This window comes from Ixodes scapularis, unplaced genomic scaffold, assembly GCF_016920785.2.
Source record: "Ixodes scapularis isolate PalLabHiFi unplaced genomic scaffold, ASM1692078v2 PGA_scaffold16__2_contigs__length_2301149, whole genome shotgun sequence".
Taxonomy (NCBI): domain Eukaryota; kingdom Metazoa; phylum Arthropoda; class Arachnida; order Ixodida; family Ixodidae; genus Ixodes; species Ixodes scapularis.
In genome coordinates, this window is record NW_024609842.1 from 1,209,755 (window position 1) to 1,233,519 (window position 23,765).

Below are 23,765 nucleotides of genomic sequence, written 5' to 3' on the forward strand. Positions count from 1 at the left end.
CTTTATTGCATCGATGAAGGAGGATACGATGTTGACGCATCACTGACACCCTTGACGATAACCCCAAGTTTGGCAACCTTACCTGTTGCAACCAATATCACAACTCAGGTAGGACAAAGTATTACGGCAAGTGCAGTTGGGCAGCACGATGAGTACAAGAAGGCAAAACGTCAACTTCATGACAACCTCACGCCAAGGGTTAATCATGATTATGACATTTTCAACTTTCGGAAAACCGCACAGCGAAATGGCAAGATCATTGAAACTTTCACTTGTACCTCCATCGATGGCAAAGCAGTGCGCGTTCGCTAACACTGACGCAGACTTCTAGTCAAATATTGCGCTTACAATGACGTCTACAAACCTGCGAGGTTTCACTCCAAACTGACGTGACCCTTAAAAAGTTTCTAACCGAAAAATAGACGTACGTAGCGATTTCGCGACAGCTAAAAGCAATGGAAACAGAAACAGCAGCAACAGCCAAAGTGAACCATGTTGCGAAAAATGAGAAGATTTCGAAAGAAGGACACAAGGACACATTCGGTAGATTCTGGCCCCATGAGCGAAGATTGTCCTCCGGGCCAGCAAGAGAAACTGTCAAGGAGTGCAAATAGCAAGAGCGTTCTTCTATCGTGTGCAGAGGAAAGGGCCGGCAGCAGAATGAGCCCAAGATGGCATAAATTGGTTCAATGCAGCTAGGACTCTGACTCACAAATTGTAATGAAAAAATACTTCAAAGTTCCCGAAAGTAACTTCGACCACTGCAGATCATTAGGAAGGGTCTATCATGGACATGAGTGCATCGGGGAACAAAATTTCCTACATCAAATCCTGCAAGATCACAGCCAAGAACGTCTTCAGTGGCCCAGTGCCAAACATTTTCGCTTATGGTTCGAATACAGAACTCCCGTTAATGGTCAAGTTTTTTTCTGAACTTTATCACAGAGACAGACTGCCAGACACCATCTAGGTGATCAAGGCACTGAGTGAGTCGCTTCTGTGTTTCAAGTCAACTTGTTTTGATTGTGTACAAGATCTATCCATCACAGAGCATACAATCAATGAACCCCAAGTTATTCATAAAGCTCTGAACTTTCAGGGGACCAAGGTGAAGCGACACACTGGCGCCTCAGCAAGACCGGTGGTACACAAGCTATGTCCCATTTCGTTCAACATCCGTGATTCTGTCACCAATAATATTGGAGGTTAGGAGGAGCTTTATGTTATCGAGAAAGCAGTGGGTCCCACAACATTGGTCGCTCCCATGATTGTCGTACCATACCATACGCAACTGGCGATGCCCACAAGCGTGGTCATGTGCTGAGCAGACCAAGGGATTACAAGGGAGAGGAATGCATCACCAACGCTGGATGATATTAATTGCATCGAGTATCAATGGCGCACCCGCTTTCTGAAAACTGCATCTTAATGACAGATATCATCAGCTAGTGTTCTACAAGGACTCCAGACACAACACACCCTGCAACGGTCTACAAGACGGCACCCTACATGCCAATTTGACGTACAGCGCTTCGCACACGACTCTCACATTCGAGAGAGAGTAATTTCGGAACGTCGGAATGTGGCGGCGAGGAACTAAAGCCACTCAGTGGAAGTCACCGAAAATCCATCGCTGGAAATTTGGGCGGTGCTTTTCCAGAACTGCCAATTTGTCACCAAGTTTGAGAGCAGCCGAGAGGAAGCGAGGCGCATCCCGGTTTTAAAGAGTAGCAGCAGCCTTGTAGGATGGCACCATGAACGAGCTTTCCAGGATAACTGCCATAATCGACCACACATACCTTCTGATGAGGGATTTAAAACAAATCAAGATGTTTCACCATATCAGGGTTGGGCAGTATCGCAATACATTTGTATCGCGTCAGTATTTCAGAAATACATTTTGTATCTGTGTTTCGGTATCGCGATACATTTTTTTACCAGTATCTGTATTTCTGTATCGATATACATTTGGAATGTTTCTTTGTATCGCGATACAGTCAGGGTGAAATGTATTTCGTTACATTTCTTAAGAAATACTCCGCCCCCCCCCCCAAAAAAAAAGAGAAAAAAAAACGAGTCCGACCGATCTTTTTTTTTTTTTACTTTTGAGGGCATTAGGGTCAAGGAGCTGCTTGGGCATTGTTAATATGCTGACCAAGGTTCCTTCCGATTCTCCTAACTAATTTTCTATGTGTCCTCTCCTCTCTTCTGAGAGGTGTTGCGTAGACGGGGACTTGAGCCAGGTGGCGTGCCAGGAGTGGAGTCAGAGCATCTTATGCTGCAGGGACTTCAGGAGTCATTGTTTGCTGGTATCCAATGCCCGGTGCTAAGCGTCTCTCTTGCCTTAGCGTATACAGTACACCCAGCCGGCGGAGCTGAGTCACAGTCCGTTGCAGCACGACCTTGGCCGATTGACCTGAAATAGTAGGATGGCTCACGCACTGACTGAAGTTCACCACCCGTAATATTGCACGGCTCAAGGGTACGTCATCAACCGACGTGGACGTGACCCGCTGCTGTGGTGATCCGAAACCCAGGAAGGAAGCCAGACGTGGCATCGTTGAGCCGACCCAGACTTCGTACACCTGCGACTCGTCTCGAGCGCGCTGTTTCTCGGAGAGCTCGCACCTGTGCCCGCAATATCAGGTCGCAATCCATTAGATCTCTGTTTGGATGATGCTAGGTGAAACTTGAGGACTACAATCTATTGGTCGGTGGCGGAGGGTCGGCAGGAAGGACTTTCACAACAAGGATGCCACCGTGTCGGTTTTTCAACCGTAACAGAAGATAAGACATGTGTTCCAGAATGCTTCAGGCGGTCCACTAATCTGGAAAATTCCAAATGACACTGCTTGCACGACCTCCAACGAGGTAACCTACAACGAAAGTACGTATTGTCCTTTCATACGGCAGCGCGGTAAAGTTTCATGTTCAAGACCACACCTGCAGATCAAGAATACCAGCTCATTCCACCGTGACGTCGCGTGATCAATGTTGAGAGGAGCGTCCTTATTGGACAGGGGCGTGGTGACGTTTTGATGGGATTTAGGGCGACAGAGAATTTATTTAGAGGTTGAAGTCTTTTCGCATCCTTCGTCAAACAAACAGAATGTCAGAGAAGGGATTGCGGTCAGTCCTTGATGAAACGTTTTTTTAAGCCCATTGAAGACTCCTCGTTGACCGAAACCACTACCTCCAAGGAAAAGTGCCAAGCCTACGGGAAAGTAATTTCGGGATCAAAAACTTCCACTTCCAATTTCAAGTATCATCTCATTTGGCGTCTAAAACAAATTCTAAAAATGTATTGCAGTATCAGTATTTTTGTGTTTGTATTTCTGCCTCCAAAAAATGTATTCCTGTATTTGTATTTTGTATAAGGGGGAGAGAAGGAAAGATAAGAAACGCGAAGTGCAAGTCTAAGTTTTAAAATCCGAGATAACCTGATCACTGTGACTTGTACTTCGCGTTTCTTATCTTTTCTTCTCTCCCCGTTCTCTCCCCTACTCCTACTGGGTATAGACAGCTGCTCGCTTTTGAAAGTTTACTCGTCTGTTGCTAGTTGAAAGATGTGGTTGTGTTGTTCCTGTTTTAATTGTTTTATTCTTTCTTCATCCATGAAGAAATCTTGGGCACAGTGTTTTTCGCTCGCTGAATGCTTCTAAAGACGGACGGACAAAGAGTCGTAAGAAACAGGTCACTGAAAAATATATTCTTTTCATCTGAACTCCCAGCTGCTTTGGAAGATACAGGTCGCACACATGGAACGAGAAACAGAGACTGAGCGTTCGTTCCTGGCCGGCCGTTGCTCGTTGACGGACAAAGAAACAAGTTTTCTTAAAAAAAAAAAAAAAAAAGTCAGCAAAACGATTTTTTTGCACTTTCCCCGCGAACCCAATGCGAGGGAGAGAGGGCGCGTGGGGACTCGTCCTTGGTGCGAGGCACCCCCAGTCCCCGGCTCGTCTCGCCTTCCCCGTCCCCTCGCGTCGGCTTCGAGTGAAGGTCGGTAAACAGGGAAGCGAGTCACCCGTTTCGCGTAAGATTTCTAGGAAAACCGGGTCGTCTGCATGGTATACGAAAGGGGCTGCCGGTGAAATCTGTTTGCCGGCAAATAATCTACCAAAGACTGGTAAACTGGTTTCGGATCAAAACGGGTGAAAGTGCCCTCCTTTTTGGTTCGTCAAAACAGTTCACTTCACGCACTTCTTGAGGATTGCAACGTCGTCCAGAGCTAAAACTCGCACTCACGAGAATGCCGCTCGAGTGGTCGCGTACCTGCTCTGGCCCAGACTTTTGCCTGTCGCAAATATCAAGTTGCCGGTGATCGCTGCCCACCTTTAGGGATCGTCAAAACAGTTCGCTGCACGCACTTCCTGCAGAATTGCAACGTCGTTTCGAGCTAAAACACGCACTCACGAGAATGCCGCTGCATTGGTGGCCGCCTGTACAAACACAGGCCCCCTGCTCGTCTTGGCTTCCTTGACTTTAGCAGTTCGCCTTGCGTCGGCTTCCAGTGATGTTCGGTGTTCGGCAAACAAGACTGGCTTCCGGTAGGATTCCAGCGGCGGGTAATCGAAAGTGGTTCTGGTATAACTTCCAGTGAAAGTGGCTACGCTGGTTTCTGGTGAAAATAACCCCTTTCCCACCGAATTTACCTGGAATCTTTTGCCGGATTTTAACCGTAAGGGGCTCCGGTAAAAGGTCCAGCGAAATCTGGTTAGTGGAAGTGGCGGCGGTAATATTTACACCAAAATATAGGTAAACTACGCTGGTTTCTGGTGACAATTAGCGTAAATTAACCCGTTTCCACCGAACGTCACTGGAAGTTTTTGCCCGATTTTTTAATAGGGAAGACTTTTTGCCCCTATTTAAAATGTATATCCGATACGTATCGCGATACACTTTTACGATATGTTTCAGTATCAGTATTTTAGCTGCTATTTTAATGTATCCCAGTATTTGTATTTCCAAATACATTTTTCAGTTTTTCTGCCCAACCCTTCACCAGATATGCAGAAATCTGAGCCGTGGTGTGTACCGTAGATGAAGTTTCCTTAAGTTCAGCAAAAACATCATCCTTCCGGTCTTTTGGGTACTTAATGGCATGTCTCTTTTCCCCAGTCTTTGTAGCGGCCTGCGGCCTTTCTCCCTGCTCGTTGAAATTCAAAGCCGGCAGAACGATCCTAGGGAGTTTATGCAGGATTTTAAAGGGGCCCTGCAACAACTTTTTGACTGGTTTTTGATTTGCACCGATCCTGAGCGCACTGAACGTAGTAACTTACTGAAACTTTTCTTTTCTCAAATTTCGCTTTATTTTAAAAGTTATGGGCAAACTAGAATTATAAAAACAAGCAAAAAATAATCTCCTTCATGACGTTGTAGGTCCTGGCTTGAGTGGCCATGAACTAGAGGAGGGGTAGTGAGCTCATCGAACGCTCACGGCTGCCGCACTCCGTGTCGACGGCTCCAGAGGGCGCCACTAAAGCACGTGTTGGATAAGCTGTATGAAGCGGGCGGCCAGGGCGGCTCGCATTGCATTTGCTGCACGATTAAAGACTAATTCGGCATAACACTTCATTGGCCACAAACGACAGCAAACACGGGAGAAATATCAGTTCAGAATGGGAGGCACTTCGCGCTGCCATACCGCTAAATGGCAAAATCGCCAGCCAAGCCCGCGCCGAAAGCCTTCGGAACGCTCGGAACCGGTCAGATCCTCAAGCCGGTATACGACCGCAGCGCCGCCGCGTACATCCGGGACCTTCCTACGCTCGCTGTTCGTCGGAGCCTCATCCCACTAGCCTTTTCTAGTATGCGCCGTTTTTTCCGCCGCTTGGTGGCGGGTTTGTCGACGAGTCTTTTCTTGTTTCTGTACTTTATAAACTGCTTTGTTTCTTTTCTGATCTAAAATACCGAACAAAAACTACTTTCATACATAATTGTAGCGGTTTGCGACACTTATATTTTGTATCTCGACTAAAAAAAATATTTTAGCGGTTCTGACCAGTAGTAAGCCCAGGACCAAAGTCGTCACATATCGCGCGCTTACGGCAACGCGGGTCGCCCTCGTCGGTGGATGAGGTTTCCGCGCCTTCCGGTTAAAATATGACGCGCTGATATTTAGTTACTCTCTCCGTGCCCGCTGGCTTGCCCGAACCCCAAGAGACGTGGAAACCGCAAAAAAGGTAGACGCTTAAATATGATTGCAGCGCCCCTTTAAAACGCCAGGGAAAGAAATGACTGGCCTTTCTGCATGCCTTGCTGTCATGCCGTAAAATATCTAATGCACCAGCCTTGGCGCAAACTGCAACGAAGTGCTGTGAAAGCGCAGTTTTGCAAAATTCTGGGCCGGTGGGGAAAGCCATGGGATGGCGCAAAAGAGCTGCTTTGAAAGTACAATCTCTTTCAGCTTCTTGTGAGCAGGAGTGCCTACAAGTGTGCGGTGCATGTTAAAATATGGCCTGTATATTAAGGAGCTCTTGAAAAAAGGATGAATCTGTCCATACCTTCGCATAGTGACTTCTTATTCAGCTCCTGATGTAGGCATTCCGAGAACAGAGCCTCTTTTTGAGTGTGATGGTCCACCCCGAGGGCAACCAAAGAGTGCCACTTGGACATGATGAGGTCCTGCTCCTCCACACTTGACCTGTATCAGACAAGGCGAAACATGACCACCCCCTTCAGGGGCAGCAGAATATCTGACACTGATTGCTGTTACATCAAATCTCAAAGAGCTTGTGAGCATGGTTTTCAAACTCACGTATGTTACTAACCCCGCACACCAGTACACGCGGTGGATAATCAACTTCGTCCAGGTGTTCAGTTCTTTCCAATGCCGCAACTTTTCACCTGCCACAAGAGTCTTTTTGATGGCTGAAATGAATTGTTATACGCATATTAAAGATATTGCTGTGTGATCAGGCAGGTTTGTAAATGCTGTGAATATAATATTTCGGTCACATATTTTGCTATTTCAATTAAACAAGGTTTTTTTTGTTGGTGGAAATCTCGGGCAACCCAAATTTGACAGGCTCTTCATTTGCTCGGAGAAAGCCTATCACATATTCTCATTGTGAACAGAACAGTTTTGTAAGGGATCCATTTGAAATGCCTCACAAATGAAAAGTAACTTATATTGATCAACATTATAATACTTAAACAGCGGCAATGATTTGCAACTATAAGTAAATATAATAAAAGGCATGTCCACAGGTCTTAGCTTGCTATGTAACAAAGCAGAGGAGGCTTACGAGACCAAGTAGAGTGAAGGTAGGATACCATAAGAACCGAGCAGTTTAACTCCTCGTGGCTGATGGTATCTTTATAAATCTTACATTTTCCCACATGCCAATAGTCAAAGCCGTGGCAGATACCAGGGTAGTCACGTGCGAGCCGGGCGTTGGTCTGGGGGTGCTTGTCTGCCACAGGGACATCCAATATGAGCGCGTTGACCTCAGAAATGGCCAAATACATTTTAAGGCCTTCCAGCTATATGCGACAGCTGCCTCCCAACCCTTTGCACTTAAATGAAACGGGGGAGAACATTCTGCACTAAACGTTATCTAAAAATGCCACCAATGTTCATATACCCAGGATATTGATTAACATTGGTCAGTAAACCACACTCTAGGCAGTGGCCGAAATATCTTCAGTGTGGTTCGTGTACATGAACAGGGGTTTTAAAAATGGCTGCCGCCAGACATTTGTTTTCACAATGGCTTCTGGCTTAGTTATTTAACTTGTACTGTTGTAACTCCAAAAATGTACTTTTAGTGTTACTTATAATATTTGGGTTTATGCTTATGCACATGAACCGGAAAGTGAAAGACCTTGCGAAAACTGGGGACAAGGAGTTGCAGTGCGGTATTGTAAACATTGAGGGATTGTAGCCCTATTGGGAAAACGTACAAGAAACGTACCTTCTGCTTGTACAGTTCTGTTATTACACCACCGTAACGTCTTGTTATTATGCATGCAGCTAGTTTGGCTTGACGTTCTACATAATTCGTGATACCGGCACCCCCATGTTTCCGCGTCTGACTCCACTGGAAGCCAGTTTGCTTGCCGATATGATTCGGTGTGGCTGGTATGATATTGCGTCCGATGACTTAGACGACCGCAATCTTTCCAACAAAGCGCTAATACCACAGGACCACCGGTATCGCCAAATCATACATGTAAAAAGGCGACCGCAATCTTTCAACAAAACGTCCATCATTTACCAACGGTATCGTTACCCATGCCATATATGTCGAAACGGAACATAGACTGACGTTGAGCTGACACGAATTCCTCGGTCACTCCTTCACGGCGAACTCTTGGGGCGACTGTCGCGAGCAATGTGCACCATAAGCATTCGACAGCCGCACCAGCTAAGCCAACGTGCATGGCAACAAGCCGATCATGACACCAAGCCGAGAATACTGCAGAGGCGAACGGGTCGTTGCTCGTACCGTATGCCGTGGCTCGTAGTCGGTGTACTCGGCCAACTCGGCGTTTTTTCGTGGCTCCGTTGGCTCCGTCTTCGGCTTGGCGATATCGCGTATTGCCGTGCCATCCACGCGTGAATCGTAACTGCTGTTGGGAACCACACCAGCACACGGGTGCGCTTGGCTGCGCTCGCTTCTCCTGGCTACACGGGTTACGCTGCGAACCCCGCTGACTTCGAAGGACAATTCTATCTTTAGTTCCATGTCACCGTGCTACCAAGCCCGGAGGAGCGCCCATGGAGCGCCTCTCGGCGCTGCAGTCCCACAACCGCCGCCGGCGTCCCCTCGGCGAAGGCTTCCACTTCAGCAGCCGCGGCTTCCGTGGCCGCTGAGACGTAGCGGCATGGGGGATGACTTAACGGGTCGACGGCTCGGTCTACGTTTTAAGGGACATATGTTTAGCGGCTCGGTTCTACTCCGACTTTGGCTCTTATCTCGACGGCGCCTCTCATAGTTCAACCAGGCGCGGTCAGCCTGGGTCAACGCGCCGCGAACGGCTGGCCTCGTCGAATCGTCGAATCGCGCGACCGCCGACGACTTCAAAATTAGGCCTAGGATCCGAAGACGTCTTTCCGTAAAGCAGCGAGCGTATCTCGTCCCCTTTTTGTTCTACTTTTAAATCATTTTTGGTGAGCTTTAATGTAAACATATGTGCCACGTGTTCCTGACAATTTTGAGCTAGAACAATTCTGCTTAATCACAGTTTTTTTTATTTACCGAAAATGTAAATCGAGCCAAAGAACGATGTACGATTTTAACCTCTACCTGGGCGGCTTAAAAAAAAAAAAAAAACTGTGGCTTCGAGGCTGGTCCCGAAACAGTGGTAAGCACTTAAAGCGCCTTTCTGAACTGCATGAAAACAATTTAGTGAGTAATGAGACAAGGGAGGGCGACAAGCTACGAATGCCGGCGACGAACGACGGAGATTTCTCACTGTCGCCGGTTTCATCGCTGGGCTTTTGGATTTCCAGAAAAACGCCTCTCATCGCCTTGGTTGCTTGCTCCCATCGCTTTCATAAGGTGAGTCTCGTGGCGCGGCTGATTGAGCGACGGCAACCTTTTCCGTAAAATTGTGCGAACTTGTTTACAGTGTATTACGTGTTTTATTAAAACCTGCTCAATTATCTTTTTTTCTTCGCTTTTCGCCTAATTCACTCAGCTCTTCTGTTTTTTTTTGTTTTTTTTTCTTAGAAAACAAAACACGGCACAACCCCTGGTGGCAACCGAACAATTTTGTTAGGAATACTTGAACTCCTAAGGAGAGTGGGTCACCTTTGATGGTCATCATCGCGAAAATGGTCCCCGCACAAGCGATCGGTTTTTACCGGCGTCGACGTTAGAGATGACGGACGCGCGAGGCGGATCCGCTTCTCAGTTTCTCATCGTTTGGGAAACCCTAGACTGGCGCTCGCAGTTCAGCACGCTGTTGCCGCAGTCCACTGCCGCGCAATAGTGCAGAATCCTGCACGCCAACCCGATAAAAAAACAAAAAACCACGGACAACTAGGCTGCTCCAAACAATTGAGCGTCGCGCGAGCAAGCGCGATCGGTCTGGTCCACCTACTCCAACTGCCAACTCGCCAACATTACGTTGGCTCTTCACGATTATCGGCGATTGCGTTCACGGCTAGGTTATCTTTATGGGTACGGTGTAATGCCGAGGGTGGGCACCACTGGGGGAAGAGCAAAACATCACGACCTCCCAACAAGACTTCGGCCTCCCAACTACCAAATGCGAGTGAGAAATCATTTTATTCATTTTAAACTTTCTTTTCTTGTGTTTACAAACAAAATACTGATGTTTCTCATGTGCTTTTGCAACGTGGGATATACCCAAGCAATAATATGAGCCATAAAATTCCGTTTCCGTACCCCTCTAGTCTACCTTGCTCTTCTCTATTTCAGCGTCACCGCACGACTGGAGAAAAAACGTATGCTCATTATAATTGTGTCCTGTTTCGCTCCTGACCTTTAAAAACAGCGCTGCCCATTCTTTTTTAAATCTTGGCTTTTTTCTAGACAAAGTTATAGCAGCGCGAAAAGGCGAAGGACAAAAGAAGACGTAGAAGGACAGAGAGCTGTTACTAAAAATTACACACATTGTAGTAAAAAAAAAGGAAAGTCGTCTACTTTTCTCCCTCGTCTTTTTCGCGTGATTTTTAGTATATAAATAGACATCGCCAAAATTCCTAACTTGCTACTTTTGTTAGACTCTTCTGTGGTCTATAAAGTTCATTCGGAGAAGTACGCCACTGATGTGGCCAGAGATAAATAAAGGACCAGCTGAAGGAATGGAATACGATGCGCCAGCGATACGTAAGGGTCTTGCGCGGCTCAAGTCACAAAGAAAATAAGAGAAACATGCACCGCGCGGACCTTGACTGTCCATCTCCATAACACCCATACCAAGTTATGCTTACTCAGCCGGTTTCGAATATGCGAGTTTTTGCAAAGGGGCCACTTTCTGCATTTTGCCAAAGTACCTTTTTTACGTTTTTGATTTACGTGCTGCTTAAATGCAAGTTTTGTATTCCTTTATGTTTGTCGAGGGTGGAAACGATGTGTTGGCTCTTGTTTGCTGGGAAACAAGTTTGTCTTCTTCTTTTGTACGTGTGTTTCAGTGTATGCAACATTTTTAGCGTAATTCTAATGTGTTCCAGTATTTTTTATCTTGAAACCCTTTTCACCAGCTTTGTTTAACCCTATGCAAAAGGACAGCGCAAGATATATGACAGGAGTTACACCAAAAGGTGAAACTCTAGCTTTATGTACTAATATGTTACTATGGTCATAAATGGAAAGTACGGCCGAGTCTTTGAATTCATCCAGAAGATTTCTTGATCAGAGTAGCCGACGCTACCCCAGGCAGCGTCGCATCCTCTGGAGTTGCGAATGCAAGAAGGGACGTCGTAGTTTTCATTAAAAAAGAGCACGCTTGCCTTCAAAAATGATTTAATTTCAGTCGCAAAATAGTATGATATTACTCTCTATTAAAAGAGCGAATTTTGATATGCGCCAGATACCTCCTACCAAAAAGAGAAAAAAATCGAATGAACTAGGTTCATTTCAACCAAGTTAAAAAGAAAACTATTAAATGTACTATAAAAGAATTGCAGTGTTCTGTGCGTAAAAAAGTGCTCTACATTAACACCCTATTTTATTATTTTGTATTAGGCAATAGACGGCAGCATCAGCAATCTGGCAAACATGAAAACATATGTAGGAACTTCTTTGATGCAAACAGTGAAGATGAAATCCGCAACTTCCAGCGTCAACCAAATGACAATCAATCGAAGGAAAACGACATGAGATTCAACTCCATTGGCATGGGGTGCGAAGGTTTTACATTATAAGTAGGGTGTGCATTTTCCGGTTTTAACCGAAAAACACCGATAAACATCCGTCGGTGACGAAAATATAAAATCGGTTAAAACCGAAAAACACCGGTGGTTGGATATTTTCGCCCTGGTTAAAACCGAAAAACACCGGTCGTTGCTAGTTTCCGACCTAGCGAAACCCTTTCCCCGTAGAGGTTCGTCAAACGTGTTATCTCGTGGATCCTGCATTCTTCCAGTGTTTATACATGGCTTGCAGGTGGCGTCATCTGCCCTCCTTTCTGGGGGTCAAAAGCGTCTAGTGAACGCAGTGGACGCTAAGCTCTCATACGCCTTTCCCCTATTGTGTCTCCCATGGCCCCCTTTTGTGGAAAAATTAACACAGTGGAGGGTAGGCTCTCACGTGCCTTTTCCTCATTGTGTCTGGCCAAGTGATGTCGGTGCAAGCCACGTATTCAGAGGTTGCTGTGGTTCCTGGAAGACACTGCCAACGTCCGTGTCGTACAGGAGCGTGCGTTTTCATAATTGCGGGTTGCGAACCGCAAGGAACGTGGTGCCATGAAGGCAGCACGTTCCTTGCGTGTAGATGCAAGCATAAAAGTATGCTTGCATCTACTATAATAACCAAGTGTTAGAAATAGTTGCTTGCTAGAGAAGAAGTGTATGAACTATGTGAATAAAATTGAAACTCTTTTTCTGTGATCAATCGCTTTTTTTTCACCGATATTCACCGATTTTAGCCTCGTCGTGAGACGTTCCACCGAAATACACCGGTGTTTTGAAAATAAATAAACACCGAAAAACATCCGCCGATTTTTCTCACAAATAAACACCGGAAAGTACACACCCTAATTATAAGTAGAAAAATATAACGACACCAAAAACCAGCAGGCATATACTCGCGTGCTGTTTTGACGCTGTGCTGTTTTGGCACGTCCTCTTCTCTTGCTGTGCAGTTTCGACTCCGTGCTGTTTTGACGGGTGCTGTTTTGACGCGTGCTGTTCTGTCGCTGTGTCCTTTTGACGCCGTGCAGTTTTGACGCTTGCTGTTTTGATCGTGCTTCTTTGTCGCGTGCTGTTTTGCGTGCTTCTTTGTCGCGTGATGTTTTGTCATGGGGTGTTTTGTCAATTTGCCGATTGATTTATGGTCCTTCTGACATCTACAACTAAACTAAAACGATCTCGAAAGAAAGGTGCGTTATTTTGGCTTACAAATTTAACCACGACATGTTTTATCGGTAAAAAGAGACATTGAAAAATAACTCACTTTAATGTGTTTTTCTTTTTTTTTCAAATTTGATTTTGACGTCCCGGGTGTGGTCAGCAGCTTGAGTTTTGGCGCACAGAGTTGACATGTAAAGAGCAATATGTCTTACTTTGTTTCCCTCAGTTTAAACATAGCCCACAGCCCGGGCCATGGTAACCGAGTTTCGGTGGCCGTTGCCATTTTGCTTGAAAAGTGTGTACAGATGGCAGTAAAACAGGCTTTTATAACAAGCGTTCCAAAGCGGCCTTGGTGGTTAGAGGCAAACGTTGCAAGACAGAGGCAACTGTATACACGAACTGCTCATAAACAACACACCTGATAGCCACGCCGGTTTTAGTCACGGTCTGGTTTAGGCAACGCAAGCAACGAAATGAGGACACCGATCGCTTGTTATAACCAAGAATTATAACGAAAGACGAATATGCGTGATTATAAACCAAGTCTAAGCGCCGGCCATACTTTGGTTAAAATCAAAGACACACTCGTAGCATCTCTACATGTATATATGCCTAAAAAAGGTGGCGAGCGTTTATCAGCTCTTTACCCTAAGTTTTTCTTCCACAAGCCAAAACCTTTTTTCTTTTTTTCACGCCGACAGAAGCAAGGTAAGGACTAAGCAGGCGAAAGCCATCACTATCACTGCTATGAATGTGTCTCTCTAGAAGGAGGGTACAGTAGCCTTCACACACAACCAGAAACTGCGAGAAGGAAAAGGCGGGCGCAGCGTCCAGCAATAGATTATTCGGTCTTTGGATGCCAGGTTGTTGGGGGCACGCTTTCATGTGGAAGACTACGGTGCTTATGTCTGACGAACGCGATACAAAGAAGGTGTCGTCTGTGGTGTGGACGCAGTCTTTCGTCTAATCTTGAAGGCGCCTTCGGAGAGCGAATGCCTAGATGATTTAGTGGGAGGCGACCTGCTGAACTGGAGTCGATCTCCAGTAATAGCCCGCACTTTTGTACCACGGCGGCTGGGATTCTAAAAGGTGGTGACGACTTTCAGGTTGACGGTTGCCGTTCAGTGCTGCGATAACCTTGCCACTTGTTTTGGTTCAAGCGATGAACGTCGACGCTTCCAAACTTCGAGTTTATCCTTTCTGTTGTTGACAGAACGATAATTTATTTGATTTGAAGAGAACGATGTGACCAACTATAGCTAGGGGCGTTGGTGGCAAAATTCTTCGAGCTGCGGCAGACTGTTGCCTTCTGAACAGATGTCTCTTTCCAGCGAGACGGCAGCTCTTTCATAATACGGCGACGGTAACCTTAGCAGCTTCTATACAGAGATTGCAACAAGGACACTTTTAGGTTTCGCGCAGCGATAATCTCGCGCCTTTCGGGCCCGGTCGTGGGGACGTTAGAAGGGTCTTCCGAAGGAGTTTGAAATGACGCCGTTTATACATAGCTTTGTTGGGGTGGGGTTTCTTTGCCACTTTTCCGTGGCGAACGGAATATAAATTATATTGATTTCAAACAACCATGAGGCCCCTTTTAATTAAGAGTAAGGAGTAACGGGTACCGTAATTTGATACGAGATATCGTAAAATAATAGCTCCATTACTTTACTCGATAGTCATTTGGGATTCTAACAAGTACGTTAGAACGTTAGTAAAACAAAAAGAAACAAAAAAAATCTAACGCGTCGCCAGTGACGTTGTCACTTCTAACTGGTTAGTTCTAACACTAAGTTCTAGGCATTTCCTCACCCGTGAGCAAAATGGATTCTGGAACGATTTATCCCATTCGCCAAGGACCATATAAGGGGCACTTTAGCCCATTCATAAGAGTCGTCATGACTTCATGTAAAAAAGAGCTGCGATGGCCCGACCATCCAAAGTAGACGACTTCTCCAATATCAGGGGGACGCAATAACATGCGTCATTAACCGATCAACTTCACCGTTGAACAAACAGGAAAGCAGGTGAGCACTTCGTGTTAGTCATATCTTGAAATGATCTAAATTATGTTTAAAGCTTCCGTCGTCACTGTAACGAATTCTTGCTTGAGGGAATTCAAAAGTAAATTTGAAGTAATTTTCTTACTTTTAAAAATAATTGTAATGTAATGTAATCACGTTTAGTCTGCATTAATTTGTAGTGTAGTTTATTTACATTTACGTATTTTCGAGGAATGTAATGAGTAACGTAATTAAATTACGCCATTTCTGAACACAACATTAGAAACATTTCCCATAAAGTCTCGGTGTGTTATTTCTCAGTTGTATGATGTCACGTAACTTACTACTTATTTGTCGAATAAATATCAGCCAAACATATGAATATAAAAATAATTATCTTTTAATATCCAGTTATCCCTACAGTAGGGGATGATTAATACAGGCGAATTCAAAATAACCGAATTGTTATGCTCTCTTAATTGGCAGCCTTTATTCAGCGGATTCTAATATCAAGTTCGTTCGTGCATATCTGTCCGGTTTATTTGCCTCAATTGCAACTTCATAGGAGGCCCGAAAAAGTGAAGAACCAATAAAAAAATTGGCAGCTAACTTTAGCTTGAAATTCTTCTAATGCATGCAATGCTGTGAACAACACCCTGGGAAAAAAAAATATCCGAGTGTTATCTGGGAGGTGTTGTTAGAAGGGCCAAGGGGAGAGAATAGGAGAGGGAAGGGAGGTGGGGGCGTGGCTGTAGGAATTGGTGAGCCACTTGGCGTATATTTCCTTGCTAAATTTAGGGGGAAATCTGTACGAACTGGTGTGCCACTTGGCGTATATTTCCCCCACCAAATTTAGCGAAAAAATTTACGTCTACATAGAGGTAAATAACCTTTGAACCAATCCAGGTTTCCCGCTAAATTTAGCAGGTAACTGAATTGGTGTATAGGTCATGTGACATCAATTTATTGCAAAATTTAGCCGGGATAATGAAATATAGTTTTGAACACAAGTTAATTTTCCCACTAAATATAGCGGCTAAACTGGGTTAACGTATAGGTCAGGGGCCGTCAATTATTTCAAGATGTATAGGTTATGTGACGGCACGTGAAGTCACTTTTCCTGCTAAACTTCGCAGAAAATGCACGGACGGACGGACAGACCAATGTCTTGGATTGGGGCTTGTGCCAAAAGCATACCAATGCTTTAAGATATAACTTGCACAAATGCGAATGTGCAGCGAATCCTAAAGCAAAAAAGGCATGGAGTTCAGCTGGTTGATTTATTTAAACACAAGTAAAGAAAAAAAAAAACTGCGCGAAAGAACGGAGAATTAGTTGAAGGGAAATACAGAAACATAGCTCTGGCTGACAACTGTAAATTTGATTCGTTGACAGCTCGTAACCCTCCAGGGCCCAATCTGTGGCCCTGGTGGGTGACGAGGTGCAATTTATCAGGACTTGATGTAAGTGTGTGCAGGCACGTGTTTGAATGCCGGGGTGTGTTATCGCGTTGATTACTTTGTTTCTAACTTTTTCGTCTGTTATTTACTTGTTTGTTTCATGCTCTGAGTAAAGTTTTCGGTTGCCAGTCAGCGTTCTGGTTGTGTTTCCTTTCCTGTAGTCCTCAATTTTTTCGTGCTGTCTATTCTCCTTAATGTAAACCTGTTGTGTCCTCGTAAACCAAAGAAAGGAAAGAAAAGCTTCGGAATAGGAGAACGGAAATTGAAACTGGGAGTAATCTGGAAATGGTTGAATTGCGAGTGCTCCTTTGTATTAAACCAAACCCTCTCGAGTTCCTTTCTCTTTTTTTACGCTAATAAGTGTTCCTATTCAATCAATAATAAAATATATTCACTTTTTGCAGCGACAGCTTTATGTGGGAACCCACCAAGGAACTTGCATGCTCGGGTTGGTTCATAGTAGCAAGGCCATGAGGTAGAGTTTAAGCATCGGAGCGCAGCTATTGGTTGGGCACCACAGCTCGCGCAACCAATGGTGTAGTGCCGCGCGGAGTAGAGTGAAGGAACTGTAAGCGACGCGTTAAAGGCGCGGTGCAACAATATTCGCTTTACATGTTTTTTTTTTTCTTTTCACTTAACACAAGCTAACTTGTACTAGTGAGGCCCAACTATACTCGAACGTAACGCCACTGGCCAAGAAAATGCCTTGTTGCAGTGTAATTTGAAGGGCGAAAGCGAGCGTCTTCATTCAATCTCTCCTTCGTAAAACTTGATGACGTAGCTGAGGGCTCGCAGTACTGCCCAGTAACGATATTTGAATGCGGCTCATAGATTGAACCCCAGCATTGCCTGGGCACTCGATTTGGGCTCGTGGCAATCGATAGGTTGAGAAGCATTCGGGTAGGGTAGTGGCTCGTGTCCAATCGCTGGAATGGACGACAATAGCCGAACCATAACAATGTCTTGCACTCAGCTAGTGTGCTGTACCTTGCCAACCCCAGCGCGTGACTATGATCACCATTGGCGGCATATAATCGGCTCCAGATGATGTGGCCTCTTGTTCTGGCTGCGAGTTGAGGGGGTGAATGCTGTTCGTTTCTCTTTAATTATTTCTGTAAATTTGATTGCGTGTGGTGAAAAACGAACAGGTGTTTTACAGATCATTAACGTGATGGATCCGTTCTAAGCGGTATTTGCGCAAAGTACGAAAATCATTGTATCGCCTTAACACACCTCTCTAAAACACTGTACGGGCCTTGGTTTCGAGTCCCGGCCTGGCCGGGGTCCGCTGACTATTAGTCTTACCCCACACGGGCCTGTCCGATGGGATGCCTACTTGATGAGGCTCAGTCGCTACACGGACCGATGGGATGCCTGCGTGATCAGGCACAGCCTAGTCGCTGCCCGGTGAAAATCAGGGCCCGGACCGGCCTCTCACAGGTCGCATGAAGGTTTCAATAACGGGTGGCGAAGCTTTCCAGCTCGTGCGCGAGCTGCATTCTACTGAAAAGAAAAATTGAAATTCATACGGGTGGCTAGCTGGTCGACCCGTTTGATACGCGTGCCCGTTTGATACGGGTGCTCGTTCGATACGGGTGGCCGTTCGACCAGCCACGTGACCACACATTTGAACGCGCCTTTCGGATAGGCGAATTATTTGCTAGCCTTAAATGAGTATCGTCCGGAAGGTTGGTCATCTTAAACTTATTTACGACATCCCGAAACTCATAAGCCTATTTATAACAGGAAGGAAACCTGTAGAAAAAATGTGCTCGCGCAGGTGCTTGCAAATGGGCAGGAAAACAGACACAAAAAATTATTTTAAATTCTCATAAAAGTTTATTACAGCCTATTCCGTAGACAAGTACAAAGGTGCAAGCCATCGGTTAAATGTGAAGAGGCACTCTAAGCTTTTACACAACGGAGAAGATTGCAAAGCAAACAAGAACCGAAGTAATTCTAGACTATAATGGCTGACGTTCGGAAAAATTACTCTCCCGGCTGCCACGAGAACCAGACGCTGCATAATTCTATATATAATAACGACGTGTACCCGTAGAAGAACGGTCAATCGGTGCCAACAAGTAGGTAGGAATGCACTTACAATAATAACAGCGAACTTGAAATATGTAATCCCAGATAAATGTCGACACGATCAAAGCAGGACAACCACACAAACACTAAAACGAGAAGGAAGGCTCCTCAAAGTCTCAACACGATACGGCGGACAAGCTGTCATTTGTCGAACCCAGCCAAACCGCAGGAATTCCTGACTTCTTTGAAGAATCGCTTGTTGCCGATATAAGTGTAGGACTTTTCGAACATTTGGTGCACATCCCATACGTTGTCGAGAGACATCCTAATAAGAGCGCAGGGAAAGGCGGCAGATCGAAGCAGGCAGGACAAACGAAGTTGCAACGAACAACAAGCAGACAAAGAAAAAAAGCGACTGCCAGCGCGCACAGCCGGATCTGGCTATGCTTATCAGCGTGCAGCGTGCCCTCCCCTCTCTCTGGTCGCGTGACAGAGCTGACCAGAGAGGAGGAAGGGGGCGACGGCGAGGTCAAGGCGCAGGACACCGGGACCCCTCCCCCCCCCCCCCCCCCCCCAACCCTCTCGTCATGCAAAAAGCAAAAAAACTTTAGGTTGGCTTTTTGTAGCAATGCAGTCAATGCTAGGAGAGAGGGTGCACCGACCGCTGTACACGCGCTTTTCTCCTCTCTTCGAATCGCCACTGCACGTCGCGTTTGCAGGCTCGGAAAGCAGGGGAAACGCGCGCATTTCTGGAAATGGCGTCGGCCAGAAGCTCGGCTTGCGCCCGAGCCAAAAAGCACCCAGCGCGAGCTCGTAATTTGACTGCTGCAACGTTGGGCCTACTCTCGCAATGCTCGATGTTCTTGTAGCCACGTGTTCGCGCGTTATCTTCGTTGAGTCTTCAATTGAGGTGAAATGGAGTCTAGAAATATATTCTATCACGCGGTCGCATCCTCTGCGCGAGAGATTCAAGCTGAATAAGTAAATTGAGGCAACAATGAACGCCAAAATTTTAAAGTTCTGAGCAAAATATCGGCTCGCCAACGTCGCACGTTTACTTATAAAAAAAATCGCTTATTGCAGTTGCAGTATAAGCGAACATCAGCGCAATCAAAATATAAATATCATTACTTGCATTACGCGGACGATTGTAAACCGATAAACCGGCGCTCCCGCGGCTATCCGAAAACAGGCTGCCACGGCTGAAATAGGCGCGCCCATGCCGCCGATCGGTAAGTTCAGTATTAAACGGGCTCCGGAGAGACGTTTGATTAAACCGGTACAGTTTTCCGGTCACCAGTCACCCGTCTGTGCAACGTGCACCACTCTAAAAAAAGAGTGTCATGGGGTACACCCATAGGGGGTGTAAGTGGTTGTCACATATACTACACCCTTTGGCGGAACACTTGCACACCCCAAATATAGGAGTGCGTGTACACCCGTTGGTGTAGCGCACATGTACACCTTTTTCTACAGAAATCTCGCACGAAGGGAACACATGTGCGCCCCATTTAATGGTGTACGACTGCACCTCTTTCTACACCTAATGAAGTGAAAGGGAACACAGATGCACCCCGTTTGAAGGTGTACCTTTGCACCGCTTCATAAACCCGCCTCACTCAAAGGGAACACAGATGCACCGCGCTCAATAGTGTACCATTACTCCCCTTTCTACACCTACTGCTCTCAAGGGGAACATAGGAGCACTCCGTTGAAATTGTGTACTGTTGCACCTCTTTCTACACCCACTGAATTTGAAGAGAAAACAGATGCACCCAATTCAAAGGTGTATAGTCACACCACTTTATACACCCGCTTCATAACTAACTTCGTAAATTTATTTAAGACATTAAGGAAACCTTTAAAAATGTATGCACCCCGGTGGTTGCAAAAAGGCAGGTAAACGGACACACGGGATTGTTTTCAAACCTCATAGAAGTTTGTTAGACAGCTTATTTTGTAAACAAGTACAAACGTGCAAGCAATCCGTGATATGTGAAGAGGTACGAAGAAGCTGTTACACAACTGAGAACATTACTAAGCAAAAAAGAAACGGAAGTGAGTCTTAGGTAGTGCCTATTCACCAAGCATCCGGCAGAATTATTTCCACGAAATTCCACCGGCAGTCGCCATTCATTCATCGAACGACGTTTCATCGACAGCTCTGCGAAGTGACGTGTAGGGGGGGGACAGGTTGGTTAACATTTTCGTAATGAGCCGCCGCAGACTGTCGCCACGAAGCGGCGTGAACGGGTGGGCTGAGTCGGTGAGCCAGCGCCTCAGAGATAGACGCGTGCCAAAATGTCCCTACAGCGTGCATTTCGCGTAACGAGTGACGATGAAACGTTAGTGTCGATGAAATGTGTCTGCAGAACCTGTATCAACGGAAACGTGTTTTCACAGAACGCCAGGAAAATAAGAAAGTCAGTATTCTATCTGCAGTTGTCACATCATTGTAGTCAGCTAATGGCAGCGACTGCCGATAAAATTTCGGGGAAATTATTCTCCCGGCTGCTAGAAAATAGGACACTGCCTAATTCTAGAGGTAATCGGGAACGTTGTTGCAAAGGAGTAGGTTGCAGAGCACTTACGATAAAAATGACGGACTCGAAATATGTAATCCGAAATAAATCTCGACGCGGGCACTGCAGCACAACACAAACACAAAAACGAAAGGAAAGGGGTCCGTGAAGATTCAACACGATGTGGCAGAAGCAGTAATTTGCCGAACCGAACACTAAACGTATAACATGAATTCCTCGGGCTTTTTTGAAGAAATCGCTTGTTGCTGATATACGCCTAGGACTTTTCAAACACTGGAAATCTTGGTACACTCGAATACGTTGTCGCGGACGAAATCTACGGCAGCCCCGCTGGTCGCAGCACAGCACACAAGAAACTAGGCCGAGAATCAGACATTCTGAGGTCGGAAAAAGCTACTACGTCATACGTGAAACCTTTACCACATGATCACGCTCCTGCCGTCACCCGCGCCCACACAGCGGCGTCGAGGGATGAAAAAGCCTCCGGTTCATTGGTCCGGCAACTGCGCACCTTCTTCCATGTTTTCAGCTTAGGGAGAGAAAGAAAAAGAAAATAGCAGCTCCTTCAAGGCCAAAAGGGGGGTGCCCTCGCAAAGGCTTCATTCAGGGGCAACCCAACAATGAACACTAGAGGATTTGCCACTTATATCCTCTTGAAAGTTCGAACCGAAGTTAATAGTGCAGTGGATGCTATCCGTGGCCTTGGCCTTCAGGCAGGTGCCGTGCTCTGCCTCATCTCTAGCTTGGAGACTCTAGTCACGTGATCGTTCCCGGGGAACCGACAGGCTTAAGACAAGTATAGCGTCCACTCCACTGTCAATACCGAGTGTACAGGATAGCTCCATACTTCCTAAGAAATCGCCCAACCCAAAAAGTGACCCCAAGAGGGAATCCAAACACAAGCTGATCGGCGCGCGTGGCTAGCGTGGGCGTGCACTGATACACCTAGAGGTTTTTTTTAAGGGAGAGAAGGATGCTCATTGTTGGTGTACAAGTACACTGGTGGGGGAACGCAGGGTGCGTCTTTCAGGAAAAGGGTGCAAGTACGCCCGATGCACCCGACTACACCCTTGTATTCTTAGAGTGTGGTCGCCGGTTTCAGCAAACGTGCGACAACTTTGGTCAAACGAGTGACCGGTTTGCCAAAGGTGTAACCTATTTGCCCAAATAAGTGAGCGTTATGGCTCATACGGGGAACCCCTTTGACAAAGTGGTGACCGGTATAGCTAAACTGTTACCGGTATGAACCCGTTTACTTTCATATAGGCGCCAAATAGTTTTTTTTTTCAGTAGGGCAGCAAACCTTCTTCCTAGACTACACTGAAGGGTCGCATAACATTTGCACATAACCTGACGCAAGACCCTGTAAAACTCTAATTCTGAAAGGAATGCTGACCTTGTTTGGAAAAATGAACTAATGGATGCAGATCCAGAAATGTGCGACTTTCATTTATCCTGTCGCTCACCCGCTGAGATTGTGGTGCAGAAAATGAATAACGTTTAACCGAAGCAACCGATACAGAAAGGAACATCTCAAACAGAGCTAACTGGTTTACTTGTCAAGCCTCCCTATTGAAAAAATCTGATTTGTATGAGAAAGTTCTGTTTCCAATAAACATATATGAATCATGCAAGATATATAACAACATATAACAACTATATAAGAACTACATAGTATTTATTTAAGATATATAGGAACATATAAGCTGTGTTGTACGGAACGGCGTTCCAAGGAACGGCGTACCTGGAACACGTTCCTCTTAGGAGGAACGAAGGAACGCCGTCGTTCCATTCTGCATCGCTGGAACTGAGACGGGAAGGCGCTACATTCTTACTGGAACAGAAAAAGGAACGACGTTCCTTTTTTTCGTGCAGTGGGGTAATTTTTATTTTATTTCTAAGGAGGAATCTCTCAAAGAATAAAAACAGTATCTTTACGAAGAGCAGAATCTCGCTAACCTTTTGGTTACTTATTTTAGGAATCATTTTGTGTAGCCCTCACTTGGTAACAGTCAGGTGCAGGAGAGTTAGTGGACATCGATTCTTTTTTTCAATGCCCGGGACTGCGGTACTAAAAGCAAAACTTTTAGCCGAAGGAAAATACACACAAAGAACGATGTTTCAAACTAAGCTACTTTCCGTGCCTACATGAATCCTCGTACACCCAGAAATCTAAGGCCGACGACAGCCATCACTGAGCTTCCAGAGAAGCCTACAGTTACAGCAAAAGAACAGGTTACCAGGCATCGAACGTACCCTTGTATCCTGAGCATTGGTCACTTAAAAGATGAAAAAAAAGATACCTTTATTTTTTCTCCCCTTGTAACGTACCTCCAAACTGAACAACGAATCCAACCTTCACTATGAAGACCTTGTAGCTTTTAAGACTGACCTTCCACGAGCCCTACCCTCTTCTTCACTTTCTTTTCTTGCGGGCAACAACATTGAGAAGCAACTGTTGTTGAGTTCGAACGAGAGATTTTGGTAGATGGAAACGTGCGAGGTTGCTGTAAAACGTTTGCGCAATGTGGGGTAACCGCACATTTGGCTCGTCTGAATCGCGCAGCACACACATGAATATTATTAAAGCGGAGTTTTTTAAAGGTGAATATATAAAAAATCAAACCCCGCTTCCGCTTGTTTTCATTTTCTATTGCCCTTCCATCACGGCATTCAACTTGGTATGTTCTCATTTGATGGGATAAATAAAATAAATAATAAAAAAAGCTTCAATCTAACTTAA